Below are 13,959 nucleotides of genomic sequence, written 5' to 3'. Positions count from 1 at the left end.
GTCACAGTGCGCATGCGCGAAACAAGCTGTCAGCTTTCCAGCTTTTCGCAAGCAAAACGGGACAGATTAGGCACGGATTTAAGACCAAAACAGTAAAACTAAGGTATTGTATAATTGAACACACTGCCAGATTAATATTTTCAATTATTTTTATTGAAGGGCTTGGGCATGCACTGCATTTATAGCTTATTATGACCGCTCGCCCATGCTATATAGTATGGCGGAATAACAACTGGAAACACTTCGACGTGGGCGCAGTAATATCATCACTCAAAACATGACGGGACTATATACCTTCTGCTTGTTTTCACAACCCTGTACGATGCACGTTATAACCATGATGTTTGATTGTTCACAAACTATCTTACTACAACCTGATGCTTCCTCAACTGTGCACAAACTACTACAGGTAGTGCAGGCGACGGCGTGCAGGTCACGTAGGTTCTATTGACGGAAGTAAGAGGGGGAGCGGAGTGATGATATTACTGCGCCGACGTCGAAGTGCTTCCAGTTGTTATTCCGCCATACTATATAGTTATCCTTGTTATCCGCTTAGAAAAATTGGCATGTTTCATTTTGTGTAACCAAACTTGGGTCGTGTAACTACTCGCGTAACCGTATTTAAATAGGGACAACGTGGAAGTGCTTGGTCGCTTCTAACTTCACCCCCCTTTGGATCCTAAGGACAAGCTACATGCTAGCAAATTAGCGCTACGCGGAGTGCGCGCAAGAGCCATTGAGTGCACGCACAGAGGAGAGGGAGGTATGTATCACCTCGTCTAAGATCAGAGCAGAACATAGTTCAGTATGGAAATGCGGTGGTGTTTTCCTTTAAGATATTTAGTCATCATCACTTCCCATCATCTCTATATAATCACATATAAGGATGATGACGTCGGAGTCTAGATGCCAAACTCAAACTATGTCCTGTTGCTACATAAACATTCTAAACGTGAGTTGTCTGACTGAAATTACACTTTTTTTCTAAGCCATCATCATGTATTTTGTTAATATTTCCTTCTATTTAATTGTTGGGAAAGCTGTATGTGAATATATATATATATATATATATATATATATATATATATATATATATATATATATATATATATATTTAATTGTTGGGAAAGCTGTATGTGAATATATATATATATATATATATATAAAAACAAAATTACCAAACAATATATAGTCTTTAATTCGCGTCAAAAAGTATCTGAATACAAGCAATAGTAAAATAAACGTGTAAACGATTGGGTTGATAACTGCAAAAATGACATTTGTTTTTAATATCTACATATGTTTTAGTACGCGACAGGTTTTAGGACCCGGGAGCGACACGTGACGTATTACAACAACAGGAAGACGGACCTCACGTTGCTGGTAGGTGTGTGTTAGCATGTGCAGCTTTGGCTTTAGTTTGTCACGACACATTGCATGTTTTCTCCCCTGCATGTTTCACCGAGCCGCCGGCACCGACGCCTTGTTGTGTCCGCGTCATTGTCTTTAAAGTTAACCCGCCGGTTAGCATCTGTGGCTAGCTGTTAGCCTGTTAGCACGCACAGGTCAAACGCTGCAGCAGGGCGACTGACAGAAGCGGTTTAAACAGTTTAAAGGTGGAACACGGAGATGGTTTGAGGATAAACGTATTTAAGATGGAAGTGTGGAAATGGTGGCCTGTTTCTGTGACTGCTTCAGAGTCTGTTCTGTCTGTTTGGAGAAGTTTGTTGGAGCTGCTGTGAATGAATGACTGACTGAAGTACATTTACTCAAGTACATGCATTATTATATATGACTTCAACCTGCAGTATATGAAGGAATGAAAATTAGCTCCAACTCTGCAGCATTGAAGTGATGAACAGACACACACACACACACACACACACACACACACACACACACATATTAGAGGTAAGATCGGGCCTAAAAAATCCAGCCCGACCCGACCCAGGCCCGCGGGATTAAAGCCCGACCCGGCCCGAACCCGAGCAATTAACTTGATTTGCAGGCCCGAGCCCGAACCAAACCCGAAATTTCATATTTTATTTGTGAGGACTCAGAGTACGTCCTAAGAATCTAGCGCGGCACTTTAAGAGAGAGAGAGAGAGAGAGAGAGAGCGCAGAGAGAGAGACGGGGAGAGGGAGAGAGAGAGAGCGCGCAGAGAGAGAGAGCGCGCAGAGAGACAAAGAAGAGCAATGACGGGGTGGATAATAGACATTTAAATAGAATAATGCAAATAAATGTGAATATAAAAAAAAAAAAAAAAAAGTCAGCGAGAGAGAAGCCCGGCCCGACCCGACCCGAACGTAATGATTGACATTTTATACCCGACCCGACCCGAATTTCGGGTCGGGTCGGGCTCGGGCTCGGGCTCGGGCTTAAGATCTTACCTCTAACACATATACATACAATTGGTAGTTTAAAGTATATTTCAATACTAATTCTTGCTGACATGATTGAGTTTTGGACCGCTTTTTTCATCTAAGAAAGGCATTTATTTTCTAGCTATGAGTCCATAAGTGCAGGCATGGACCATGGATTTATCTTAAAGTGCAACCACTTGCTATTTTTTTGGTCACATCTCTTGTGCAGCTTCAGATCAACACATGTGGGTCAGTAATGGAACATCTCATGGAAGAATTAATTTAGATGGTACATGGAGCCTTTAACAAACATATTCCATGTTTGAAAAGGGCTTGTTTCAACCACAGAGGGCAGCGTGGTGCCGCAGTGGTTAATGCATCACAGCAGGAAGCTTCTCAAGTCTTCCTGTGTGGAGACGGGGATGAATGTAAACAATGGGTGCAGTCGAATAGTCAAAAAATAAGGTCCTAACTCCTATTCCTTGACCTCTGGGGAAAACGTCACAGGGTTAAGGAAAGGCGATAGGAGAACTCAAAAGGACTTAGGAAAAGACGGCCGCGGTGCTCAGAGAATCCGACCGGACTTTCACTAAGCTACGTCATTATAACGCGGCCGCTGATGATTGACAGCTGATGATCGGCACCTGCGATTGACGTGCGTCTGTGCTGGAGAAACTACAATAATGGACTACAAAAAGCGCATCGTCCACTTCTCCACATGTTGGTTTTATAAACAGCTGGTCCACTGACCGGCTTCAGGTCCAGCAGCTCCTCCTTCCTGTTTGACCGTTTGCTTTATTTCCATTTCATTTGTGGTTTTAGTTTCGTTTTTGTCAAACATTGTAACATGATTGAAATAAATAAATTATAATTAAATTATTATCACTGTCCACACACACAAAGTCATTGTTAAATATGCAAATGCACATATCGTTTGTATTCATGAACGGCCGAGGTGTGCGGCACTTTAAATGTTGCTCTCGCAAAGAATCGTGGGTCGGCGTAATCTCCTTTCCTATCGCATAGGAAGGTCCGTTGCATCCTATGCTAAAGGAGCTCTGCAAGGAAGCATTGGAGCTCCTTTCCTTTGCATTTAGAGAAACCCAACGGCTCTTATAATGGCGGCCACTTGTTTACTTCCGGGTCACTTCTTCAGTTAGGAACCTAAGCAAAAAAGACTATTCGACTGCACCAATTGTCCAAGTTTCTGCAGGTGGTCCTCACCTCCGGCTGTATCCAGTCACAGCAGCAAGCATTCGTGTTGGTCATGTTGGTTTTCAAAGATGCTGACTAATCATCTAGTTGGTAAAATATTCTGTCTTCATGCGGCATGATACAAAAGTGACTATTTTTAGTCTCTCCAGGATGAGTTTCTTTGGGGGATTGTTATAGGTTAAAATGCCTGATTTCACAGCAGCTTTTAAAACATTCAGCTGCCTGTTTACATTTTTTGAGGCATTGTTTTTCAATGAGATTGTGGGATTGCGAAAATATATATTTTCTAATAGATTTTTTGAGTGTTTTAAGTAACCTCACCAAAAAGGCGCAGGATGACAAACTTGTGAGGCTTCTGCCTTCTGAACAAATTTGCTTTGTGAGTAAATCTAAAGGTAACTTGTGTTATAGAGGTGAAGTCAGGCAGCTATGGGGTCAGTTCAGTCTCATTAATAATGAATGCACAGAGAAGGATTCACAAATGTATTTTGTGATTTATATATAAATGACTCTCTTCTCACAAATACATTTCGTTTTAATGCCTTAAAGCCTCGTCTTCTGTGCCAGTGCATTGAGCAAGTCAGAGACTGGATGTGCCAAAACTTCCTACAACTAAATGAGGACAAAACTGAGATAATTGTTTTTGGTGCTAAAAAAGAAAGGTTTAAAGTAATTCAACACCTTCACTCTCTGTCCCTGAAAACCTCAAACAAAGCCAGAAATCTTGGGGTTATTATGGATTCTGATTTACATTTCGACAGTCACGTTAAATCAGTAACAAAATCAGCCTACTATCACCTAAAAAATGTAGCAAGACTTAGAGGGCTCATGTCAGCTCAAGACTTAGAAAAACTTGTACATGCCTTTATTACTAGTAGGCTAGACTACTGTAATGGTCTCCTTGCAGGTCTTCCGAAAAAAACTGTCAGGCAGCTACAGCTTGTTCATAACGCTGCTGCTAGAGTTCTTACAAAGACCAAAAAATGTGAGCACATTACACCAATTCTTAAATCCTTACATTGGCTCCCTGTATGTCAGAGGATTGATTTCAAAATCCTCCTGCTCACATATAAATCACTACATGGTCTAGGACCGAAGTATATCACTGATATGCTCCCACTACATAAGCCTTCTAGACCACTAAGATCTTCTGAGACCAATCTGTTAGTGATTCCCAGAGTAAACAACAATCACGGGAGAGCATCATTTAGTCACTATGCAACAAATGGCTGGAATAAACTTCCTGAAGATGTAAGACTTGCCCCAACTCTGACAACTTTTAAAACTAGACTGAAAACTGTTATGTTCACCATAGCTTTCTGCTAAATCTTTTAATGTCTGCACTGTTTTTAATTATTGCAAATATGTTTTTATTCTATTTTCTTTCTGTAATGCATTTTTAAAATTTTTATTATTTTCTTTTAATTCTTCTATTTTTCTTTTCTTTTTTTTTTTTTTTCTTCTCACTTTGTTTTATGATGTGAAGCACTTTGAGTCTGCCTTGTGTATGAAATGTGCTATACAAATAAAGTTGCCTTGCCTTGCCTTAAATAAATATAATATAAATTTATAAATATATGAATTAAAAAAATATTTGCAATTTTCATCAAAAATGTATTTGTATGTTGTTACATTTATATACAAACTGTTAAACTTGAATTTAAAAGACGCTTTTCATTTGTGAACTTGTTTGCATTTGTTCGTGAACTGGTCTGTATTTATTTGTGGATTTTTGAGGCTCTCCTGACGTGGCTGGATTCACAAATGCATTTTTTCAACAAGGAACTCTCTGTAGCCAATCAGATGCCTCTCTCGTTTTCAGCCAATCACATGACTGCATTCCCACGAGGGGTACCTCACCATGGCCAGAGCAAAGCTTTTTCTCTGCGCATTTTGCGTTGCTTTTCGGTAAAAGAAATAAGAACAAAAAGTATTCTAAAAAGTGATTTTATTCTCTCTCTAGCCAACGTTAGCTTGTTTGTAGCTAGCTAAATCCATTAGCTAGCTAACGTTAGCTAGCTCTTATAGTCAGCACTTTAAAACCAATGTAGTAAGCAATTTACCTATTAGTTATTATGGTTTGCTTGTAACTTATTTTTGCAGCCATTAACAACAGGTAAGCTTTAGCAAGCAAATGGCCGATACGGTTATGTTTTCTGATGTTAGTAGGATCATATTATGCTAGCTAAGTTAGCTTATGATCTGTTGTCTAAAAGCATTATGGCTAACTAGTTAGCTAACGCAAATGCGCAAAATGCGCAGAGAAAAAGCTTTGCTCTGGCCATGGTGAGGTACCCCTCGTGGGAATGCAGTCATGTGATTGGCTGAAAACGAGGGAGGCATCTGATTGGCTACAGAGAGTTCCTTGTTGAAAAAAATGCGTTTGTGAATCCAGTCACGTCAGGAGAGTCTCAAAAATCCACAAACAAATGCAAACAAGTTCACAAATGAAAAGCGTCTTGTAAATTCAAGTTTAACAGTTTGTATATAAATGTAACAACATACAAATACATTTTTTATGAAAATTGCAAATATTTTTTTAATTCATATATTTATGGATATATATTACATTTATTTAAAACGAAATGTATTTGTGAGAAGAGAGTCATTTATATATAAATCACAAAATACATTTGTGAATCCTTCTCTGTGCATTCATTATTAATGAGACTGAACTGACCCCATAGGCAGCTGCCTCGCACACTGAATGCACTGCATGATGGGAGTCTCCCAACGTCATATTGATTAATTGAAAATGAAATGTATCGTTAGGTATAATGCAACAACAAGCATATGATGCCAGAGACGTCGTCGACAGAGAGAGAGACACTGTGTTCTAACACCAGGCATTATGTTGCATCATGTAAATGAACCAAGTAGCTATCAGACTGGAGCTGTAACCACTTAAAGAACCATAGCAGTGTAATTCCTACGATACTTTGGTAGAGCTCCGTCCACCTGTTTCAACTGCTGTTCACTTCTATTCATGTTGAAACGGTGTGTAAAAACACTCTATGAGACTGTTTTTTAAGTACTTCAACCTTGTGAAAATCACTGCATTGTACTATTACTCCAATAAAAGCAATTCAAATGTGTGCATTGGTATCAAATCCTGTCTGCATCCAAAGCTCCAAGCAGGTTCTGGATGCACTTGTTGTTGCTAGCCGGTAATATCAAGCTCAAGACAGTCTAATTTCAACGTACGCCAACCTCCATGACAAGCATGCTCTCTCGCACTGAACACTCGGCTGCATCCCATTGGTCAAAAGTCGTCTGGCTGGCTCTGATTGGACCACTTAATCAGGAAACGGAGAGATAAACAACCTTGTATGAGATACACTAAACGTTTGGTTTACGATCCATAATTCAATGTAGAAAAGAAGATACTGGTCAGAGAACAACTTTCCAACATCCCAGTATGAGGAAAATGTACCGGGTTGAAAATCCTACATTTATGGTGACTGTTGAGCCATGTTGGTACAAGCCTAAAATCCACACAGGCCCGAGGTGTAACTTTCAGCCAATCATCATCATCCTTTATACTTTGGTTCCACCCTCTGAGCTGTGAATCACAACAGAGCCAAGACAGCTGTTGGGCTGAATGTTATTACACCTGGAAAAATAGTTCCTTACAAGAACTGAATTCCAAACTAAAGCTCAAAGGAGGATTTTAACGACGAGGTGAACTAACCTTGACAAACATTTTCAGGTACATTCTGTAACTTTCATTGAATACGGACAATACATAAACGAAGAAATCTCAAAAATCCCACAATTCTGGGAGGGGTTTATGTAAGCTAGGTGGTCGATGGTGTCGATGGACAAGGCCTTTAAAGGCGAGTCCACACCGGACCGAAAATCGGCGTCTTTGAGAGAGTCGGCGTCCGTGACATGAGTCTACTTGGTGTGGTCGCTCGAATCGGCCCATGTCGGCGTTCATTTCAGCCGATTCAAATGTATAATCCGCCATTCGAGTCGGTCATTCTTTTACCATTCTGATTGGTGGAGGCTAGCAGCTTGACTAGCGAATCAGGGAAGCCCGGAAGTGACGATGGTAAACAGATTAGCGCCGCCTGTTGTTTTGGAGACATTACATCTCGCGCAAGCGCGGAACGTATGGCGTCGGCTGTAATTCCGTAGGTGTGAACCGCCCATGTCGTTGTTCGAGTCGGCCATATTAAGTAGCCCGACTTCATTTACCGACGCGAGTCGGGCAGTTCTTCCGGTGTGGACACCCCTTTACTTACACTGGTATGGTCCTTTAACTGATGGTTGAGTAGTGATATTGTTTTACGTTGTGATGCTATCTCGTCCTTACTGCTCCCACCTTATTTTACAACATTTTCGGAAAAGTGGGGTTTTCGTATGAAATTGTTGCAATGGCAATATCGCAACTTCCTGGAGGGGCTGATTATGTTGCGACTGGTTGTCCACTAAATGTGAGCGCAAGTTAAATTGTGGATATGAGCCAGATGGCAGCTTTTTGTGGTAGTGTGTTACCTGCAGTGAAGAGTCACGCTGTCCTGTGATGTTTGGCTGTTAAATAGCGTCAGCAGGGACGGAGGAAGACGCAGTTCTCTAGGAACCTCTGGTGGTGAAGAACAAGCCCCATTTACAAAAAAAGATCTGACTCAGATTAGCGTCTCTTTTGGATTGAATTTAAAGTGCAACCAGTTGCTATTTTTTTTGTCACATCTCTTGACAAATATATTTTGACATCCTGTATTTGCTCCGTAGCAACGCCCCGAAGCAGCCATGGGAGAACGCCGTTCAGTCTGGTTCTTTCTCTTTGACTTTCAGTCGGTATTTGTGTCCCAGAGTGGCTGCCTGAGCTGATGACTGCATGGCCCGTGGCCCAAATGGCCCGTTAGGCCTCCAAGGTGAGTGGAAGCAGGGATTTTTGTAATGCTCTCCCTGCTGCCGTGGCCTAAAAAGCCACGACTGATGTTCTGCATGAGAGACAAATCCCATTTGTGGCCCCCGGCAGTGCGGCCGGATGCTCCAAGCTTATAGTCAACACTGACACCCGTCCAGTAATCACCTTAGTTCTGGCTCGGCGAGCACGGTCATGGCTGGCGTCGCACTGCGAGGCTCGGTGGTCTGGCGATGAATAAATACTCGCTGATGAGGTTAAAGAGATTATCCAGCCAATGACTTATTTCTTCCAAGTACCTCCTGAAAGTCACGGCTAATGTCACACTCGCCGCGGGCACTTTTAGTCGACCCGTTGTTGGTGGGGCACACGGATGGTGATGTAAGGTGGTCGGTCCAGAAACGACTACCAGCTTTATTGATGACATGTTGACCACTTGACCTCTAGCGCCACCATCAGGACAATCTTTTCTTGTACACTACAAGACATCTGTAGCTATGTCCCTTGTGCACACTGACATCCGTAGCGGGGACAAGCATTTGAAAAGAAGTTGAAAAGATGGCACAGTTGTCACGGTCACGCTTTATTAATTTGGCATTGTGATGTGGTCACATGGTACAATGATGTGCTGTATGTACAACACAGCCAGAGTCCTGTAGATGTGCATGGCGAGCAAAAGTTCACCTTCCATTGTTGTTTTGGTGTGGTTAGAGCCATTGTATTTATGACACTTATTTAATACGTCACAAAGCCGTCCGGGAAACGTGTTCTACGTCACGGCCTCTCTGGTTCCGCGATGACGGTATGCCTCTGTGAATGCAGAAATCTGCTAAGAAGTCCAAATTTAAATGGTATGGTCCTTAAAGGTTAAAATTTGGTTTCTTAAAAATGGTCTGCGCACACCACTACTAACAGAAGACAAGAACATCTGAGCTCCACTTTGTGATGTACTGATATAGTGCTTGGAGCGTTATTGTAAAGTGCAAGTTTGCCTTGTATGTTGCTCCGCAACCACCGTACCTGTCAAAGTTGTTTTTTTAGAGTATCTGAGCACCAGATTAAAGCGATACAGTAACAACAGATAACATCGTCTGGTTCATTAAGCCGCAGTACTTAACACGCTTCAACCAAAATAACTTCCATCTCGGCGTCGGAAAAGTTTTATGCGGCGTGTATGAATCCGGAGTAGGTTTTTGGTACGGAGGTGATTTCTGTGCAAATCTCCTCACAGGTTTACTAACATTTCATGAATGAGACCAGACGTGCGTCTTATCTGTATATAGTGTCTACAGTTTTTTTGTTCCTTGGTATTGTTTGCTGCACTCCGTCCCCTCTACTGTTTCCTCATTTCCGTGAGTTTGAGCCCGTACACCGAGCCTCCAGATCTGCAGACACCTCTTGAAAAATCAATCTGTTGCCTTCCTCTGGGTCTTCTAATGGGGAAGAAAAAGCCGTCTCTTTCATATTGCTGATGGGATTCTGTCATTAGAGCTTCAGTTGTTTGGCGGTCACAGATGCACAATGAACACATGTTCTCTGATGTCGTCGAGGGATCTGCCGGCTTCCATCGTGGTAAAATCTCCACGGCAGCTTGAACGGCATGGACTGTCCTGCTGGTAATTCTGGGTAATCTTTGGGAAAAGTCTCCGTGATATGAGCAGGGACAGTCCTGTTCAGGGCCACCTTGTACTCACCGTAGCAGGTGGAGGTGAACTTTGAGTCCTGGTCAGGCTGTGACATTTACTGAACATCCTGGAGCCTTGGCCTTTTACATCCTCCTCAACACGTGGGCGGCTTCTCGTCTGTCCCCGACTTCCACTGCTATTTTCTCCACTGGCTTCCAGCTTTTCTCCTTTTCATGAGTTTTTCTTTTCATCCGTCAGGAACAAAAAAAAGATCAGGGGTTCATACATGAAATGTGCTTCAGTATCTGAATGATAAAGTATATGTGGCTCAGTTAAATAATCTTTTATCCTTTTTTTATAATGTTTTTATTATTTATTTTATTTTGCATACATACAGATGTTTTGGTGCTGCACGGTGCAGAGAGTTTGCATATTCTCCCCGTGTAAGGGTGGGTTCTCCAGCTTCCTCCCACAGTCCAAAGACATCCAGGATGGACCTGTCTGTCTCTACATGTCTCCCTGTGATAGACTGGTTACCTGTCTGTCTCTACATGTCTCCCTGTGATAGACTGGTTACCTGTCTGTCTCTACATGTCAGCCCTGTGATAGACTGGTTACCTGTCTGTCTCTACATGTCTCCCTGTGATAGACTGGTTACCTGTCTGTCTCTACATGTCAGCCCTGTGATAGACTGGTTACCTGTCTGTCTCTACATGTCAGCCCTGTGATAGACTGGTTACCTGTCTGTCTCTACATGTCAGCCCTGTGATAGACTGGTTACCTGTCTGTCTCTACATGTCAGCCCTGTGATAGACCGGTTACCTGTCTGTCTCTACATGTCAGCCCTGTGATAGACCGGTTACCTGTCTGTCTCTACATGTCAGCCCTGTGATAGACCGGTTACCTGTCTGTCTCTACATGTCAGCCCTGTGATAGACTGGTTACCTGTCCAGGATGTCCCCTGCCTTCGCCTAAGGTCAGCTGGGATCGGCTCCAGCCCCCCACGACCTTGAATACAGGATAATTGGTTGATGATGGATGGATGCAGATGTTTTAGAGAATGTATGGTCATAAAGCCGTCTCTGGTTATGTCACGGGTTTCCAGCAGAAGACAAGGCTGTCTGACATTAATAAGCGATTATCAATGTGGTGATAATCCTGAGCCGTTTTCACTGTACGGATCCAACAGTACTGATAAGTACTCATATCAGTACTTTGTGACATCTACATATTGCTATATGTTTCAATGCATAATATTTCTCACGCATCAAATCTGCAATGCCTGCCTGTCGTAAACTTCTTCTCTACCAACCATCCCTCGTCACCTGAACGCATCATACGGTCCTCTGCAGCTCCAGATGAAGATCAACTAGAAAAAACAGAGAGCGGTTTATTATATTACACGTCAGATATTACAGATGTTATCATTGGAGCTACTGTCCTCTCTCCTTGGGAGCATCACATTACTTCTCTACTGTCGACTCCACACGCTGACATTTTTATTACTCCTACTATTACAGGACATGTGAATCACAAATAAGCAAAGCTGACAGGAAATACACAAACAAAAGGAATGGACCCAGACAGCGACCCTTTTTCTAAATAAGGTATCCACCATCTTCATACCACAGTCGACTGAATTCGTGTGAAGCTGTACCTTAATTAAAATGTGAATTAGACAGACAGTAACCTGACCACAGCGGTGTCCTCTTCATCTGTGCCATAGCGCTCTCTCTCTCAAGTCTCCATCAAACTTCTTTGTGGGTCAGAGCTTTTATCCAGCTCCCTGTCTGCTTCCCCTGCAAAGCCCAGAACTGCTGGCGAGGCAGAAGAGCAGCGGGTTTTGGGGGGGAAATCTCTCAGCGGCCGGCTGTAATCAGTGTCCCCCCCGCTGCCTTTGCTGCATCCTCCCCTGTGGATTTATCGGTTCTGGAAAGGCTTTGGAGCGCCAACATTAGTCACCGGCTGCGATGGACTCCAGCCCAGAGACCCAGAAATTCAATTCTAGCAATCTTTGCAAAAGTACACCACCAACGTCTCCGCTTGATAGCGGCTGATTTACTGACCCGAGGTCTGCTCCGGGGCTCTCCGCTCACTGAATTTGATATTTATGCCCTCTGTATCTGCCTCATCTGAATAAATTGGAAATGGTTTGTGGAATAGGGTTTGTTGAACTCCTGACAGATCTCTGAGGAGCTGCTTTTAGACGTAAAGAGGCCTCGCCGTCCCGAGCCTCTCTGACTGCCGACATAAAAGCACGCGCTCTTATTTTGTGCGGCTGTCGCAGTCTAATAACCCCCAATAAGCGTTTGTTTATGATAACCTGTCTAGTCTATTGGTGCAGCTTGTTACAGAGCTGCTTCTGCATATTGTACACCGGCATGAATACCAATGCAGGGAGAGAGAGAGAGAGAGAGAGAGAGAGAGAGAGATGCTGCATTAACTCGTTTGTCACCATGTCAACAATATTAATGCCTCCTCTGCAGACTTGATAAAGACTGTTCCCCCAGCGGAGCTCACTTTAATGTGCTGGAGTGCAGTTGTCACCGCGTCATAAACAAAGCCACACAGGGCCCGGCTGCCGATGTGCAGACTGTAGTCGCACAACCTGCATGAAGACGTCGGGGTCAGACCACTAAACCCACAAAGGACCTCAATTGTCTCTAGTCCTTATTCCCTTCACATTGTTTTTTCTGCATTAATGAGTTTTGATGCAGCTGTGAGTTAATACAAAATCATATTTAGGCCTTTGTTTTGGTGAGAGACAATGAGCGACGGATCTTGGAAATAGAAAAAGAAATGGTATCAGAACAGTCTCATGGTAGTTTGTGAAATAGTGATGAAATGTGACCTACTGTCACAGCGGAATCCTTGTTTCATGGTGGACACACAACTGAAACGCAGTTGGTGACAAAGTACTTTGGATTCATTAACTTGGTAAACTATGCTTCGTGCTTCCACGTAGACCTCTCCTTTAGTTCTTACCTTTCACAATAAAAGCTCTAGACATATACGCAGAGGAAAATTACAACAAATTAGCTTACAATATGTATTTATTACAAAATAAATATTGTCCTCTACATAGTCCTCTATGTAGTCCTATATATATATATATATATATATATATATATATAGAGTCCTCTATATAGTGGTGTATACAGTCTATAGTACTCTACATAGTCCTTTGTATATAGTCCTCCACATAATCCTCTATATAGTTCTCAACATAGTCCTTTTTACAGCCGCTACATAATCCTCGACACAGTCCGATATATAAACCTCTACACAGACCTCTACATAGTCCATCTTACACAGATAACTAGTTTTCAGTTTTGAGACTATTTCATAATCTGCAGTGAGACTTTGTTGAATATGCAGACATGGTGCAAATCCGTCCCCTTTCTTTTCTATTGAGCTTCTACTCAAAAACATCCAGTTCACAATGATCAGCGCTGATTGGGTTACAGTTATGGCCTGAAGTTTTGAGAAATCTGAATTACATTTTTCTTTTTCTGCCTTCAAAGTCAACATTTATATTTTACCTAATGGGTCATTGTAATTCTTGTAACGCTGTCATTATTGACTTTTTAACAAAAGACAGGAAACAGTGAGGTAGTATTTGAATATATATAAATTATTGAATTAATAAAAATGGAGAAAAAAACAATTGACAGAACATAATTCACTTTCAATGCATAAAGCTAGCCATTCATAATAATGGATACTTGATGAGGATAATTCAGGATAATTGTTATCAGACGTGAAAAGGGGCGGTTGCAAGTACAATGTACTATATATGTACCAATAAGTAATACATTATTTGTGAATTCCCCCCATGCTTTTTTTCCCTTTGGCTTTTGTTCAGCTTTGTTTACATTTTGT

At 42.1% G+C, this 13,959-nt stretch overlaps 1 protein-coding gene across 1 annotated transcript in view; it reads left to right on the top strand.

Annotated features, from left to right (window-relative positions):
- The first annotated feature begins 1,356 nt into the window (after positions 1-1,356).
- The window catches only part of immp2l (inner mitochondrial membrane peptidase subunit 2), a 187,319-nt gene continuing 174,716 nt past the window's right edge, over positions 1,357-13,959 (top strand). Inside the window, exon 1 of the mRNA XM_084018422.1 lies at positions 1,357-1,383. The gene's annotated coding sequence lies outside the window, so the exon portion shown is untranslated. The remainder of the gene's footprint in view (positions 1,384-13,959) is intronic.

This window comes from Eutrigla gurnardus (assembly GCF_963514095.1).
Source record: "Eutrigla gurnardus genome assembly, chromosome: 9".
Lineage (NCBI taxonomy): Eukaryota > Metazoa > Chordata > Actinopteri > Perciformes > Triglidae > Eutrigla > Eutrigla gurnardus.
The sequence above is the reverse complement of the archived record's forward strand: the minus strand, read 5'-3'. Positions and strand labels throughout refer to the sequence as shown.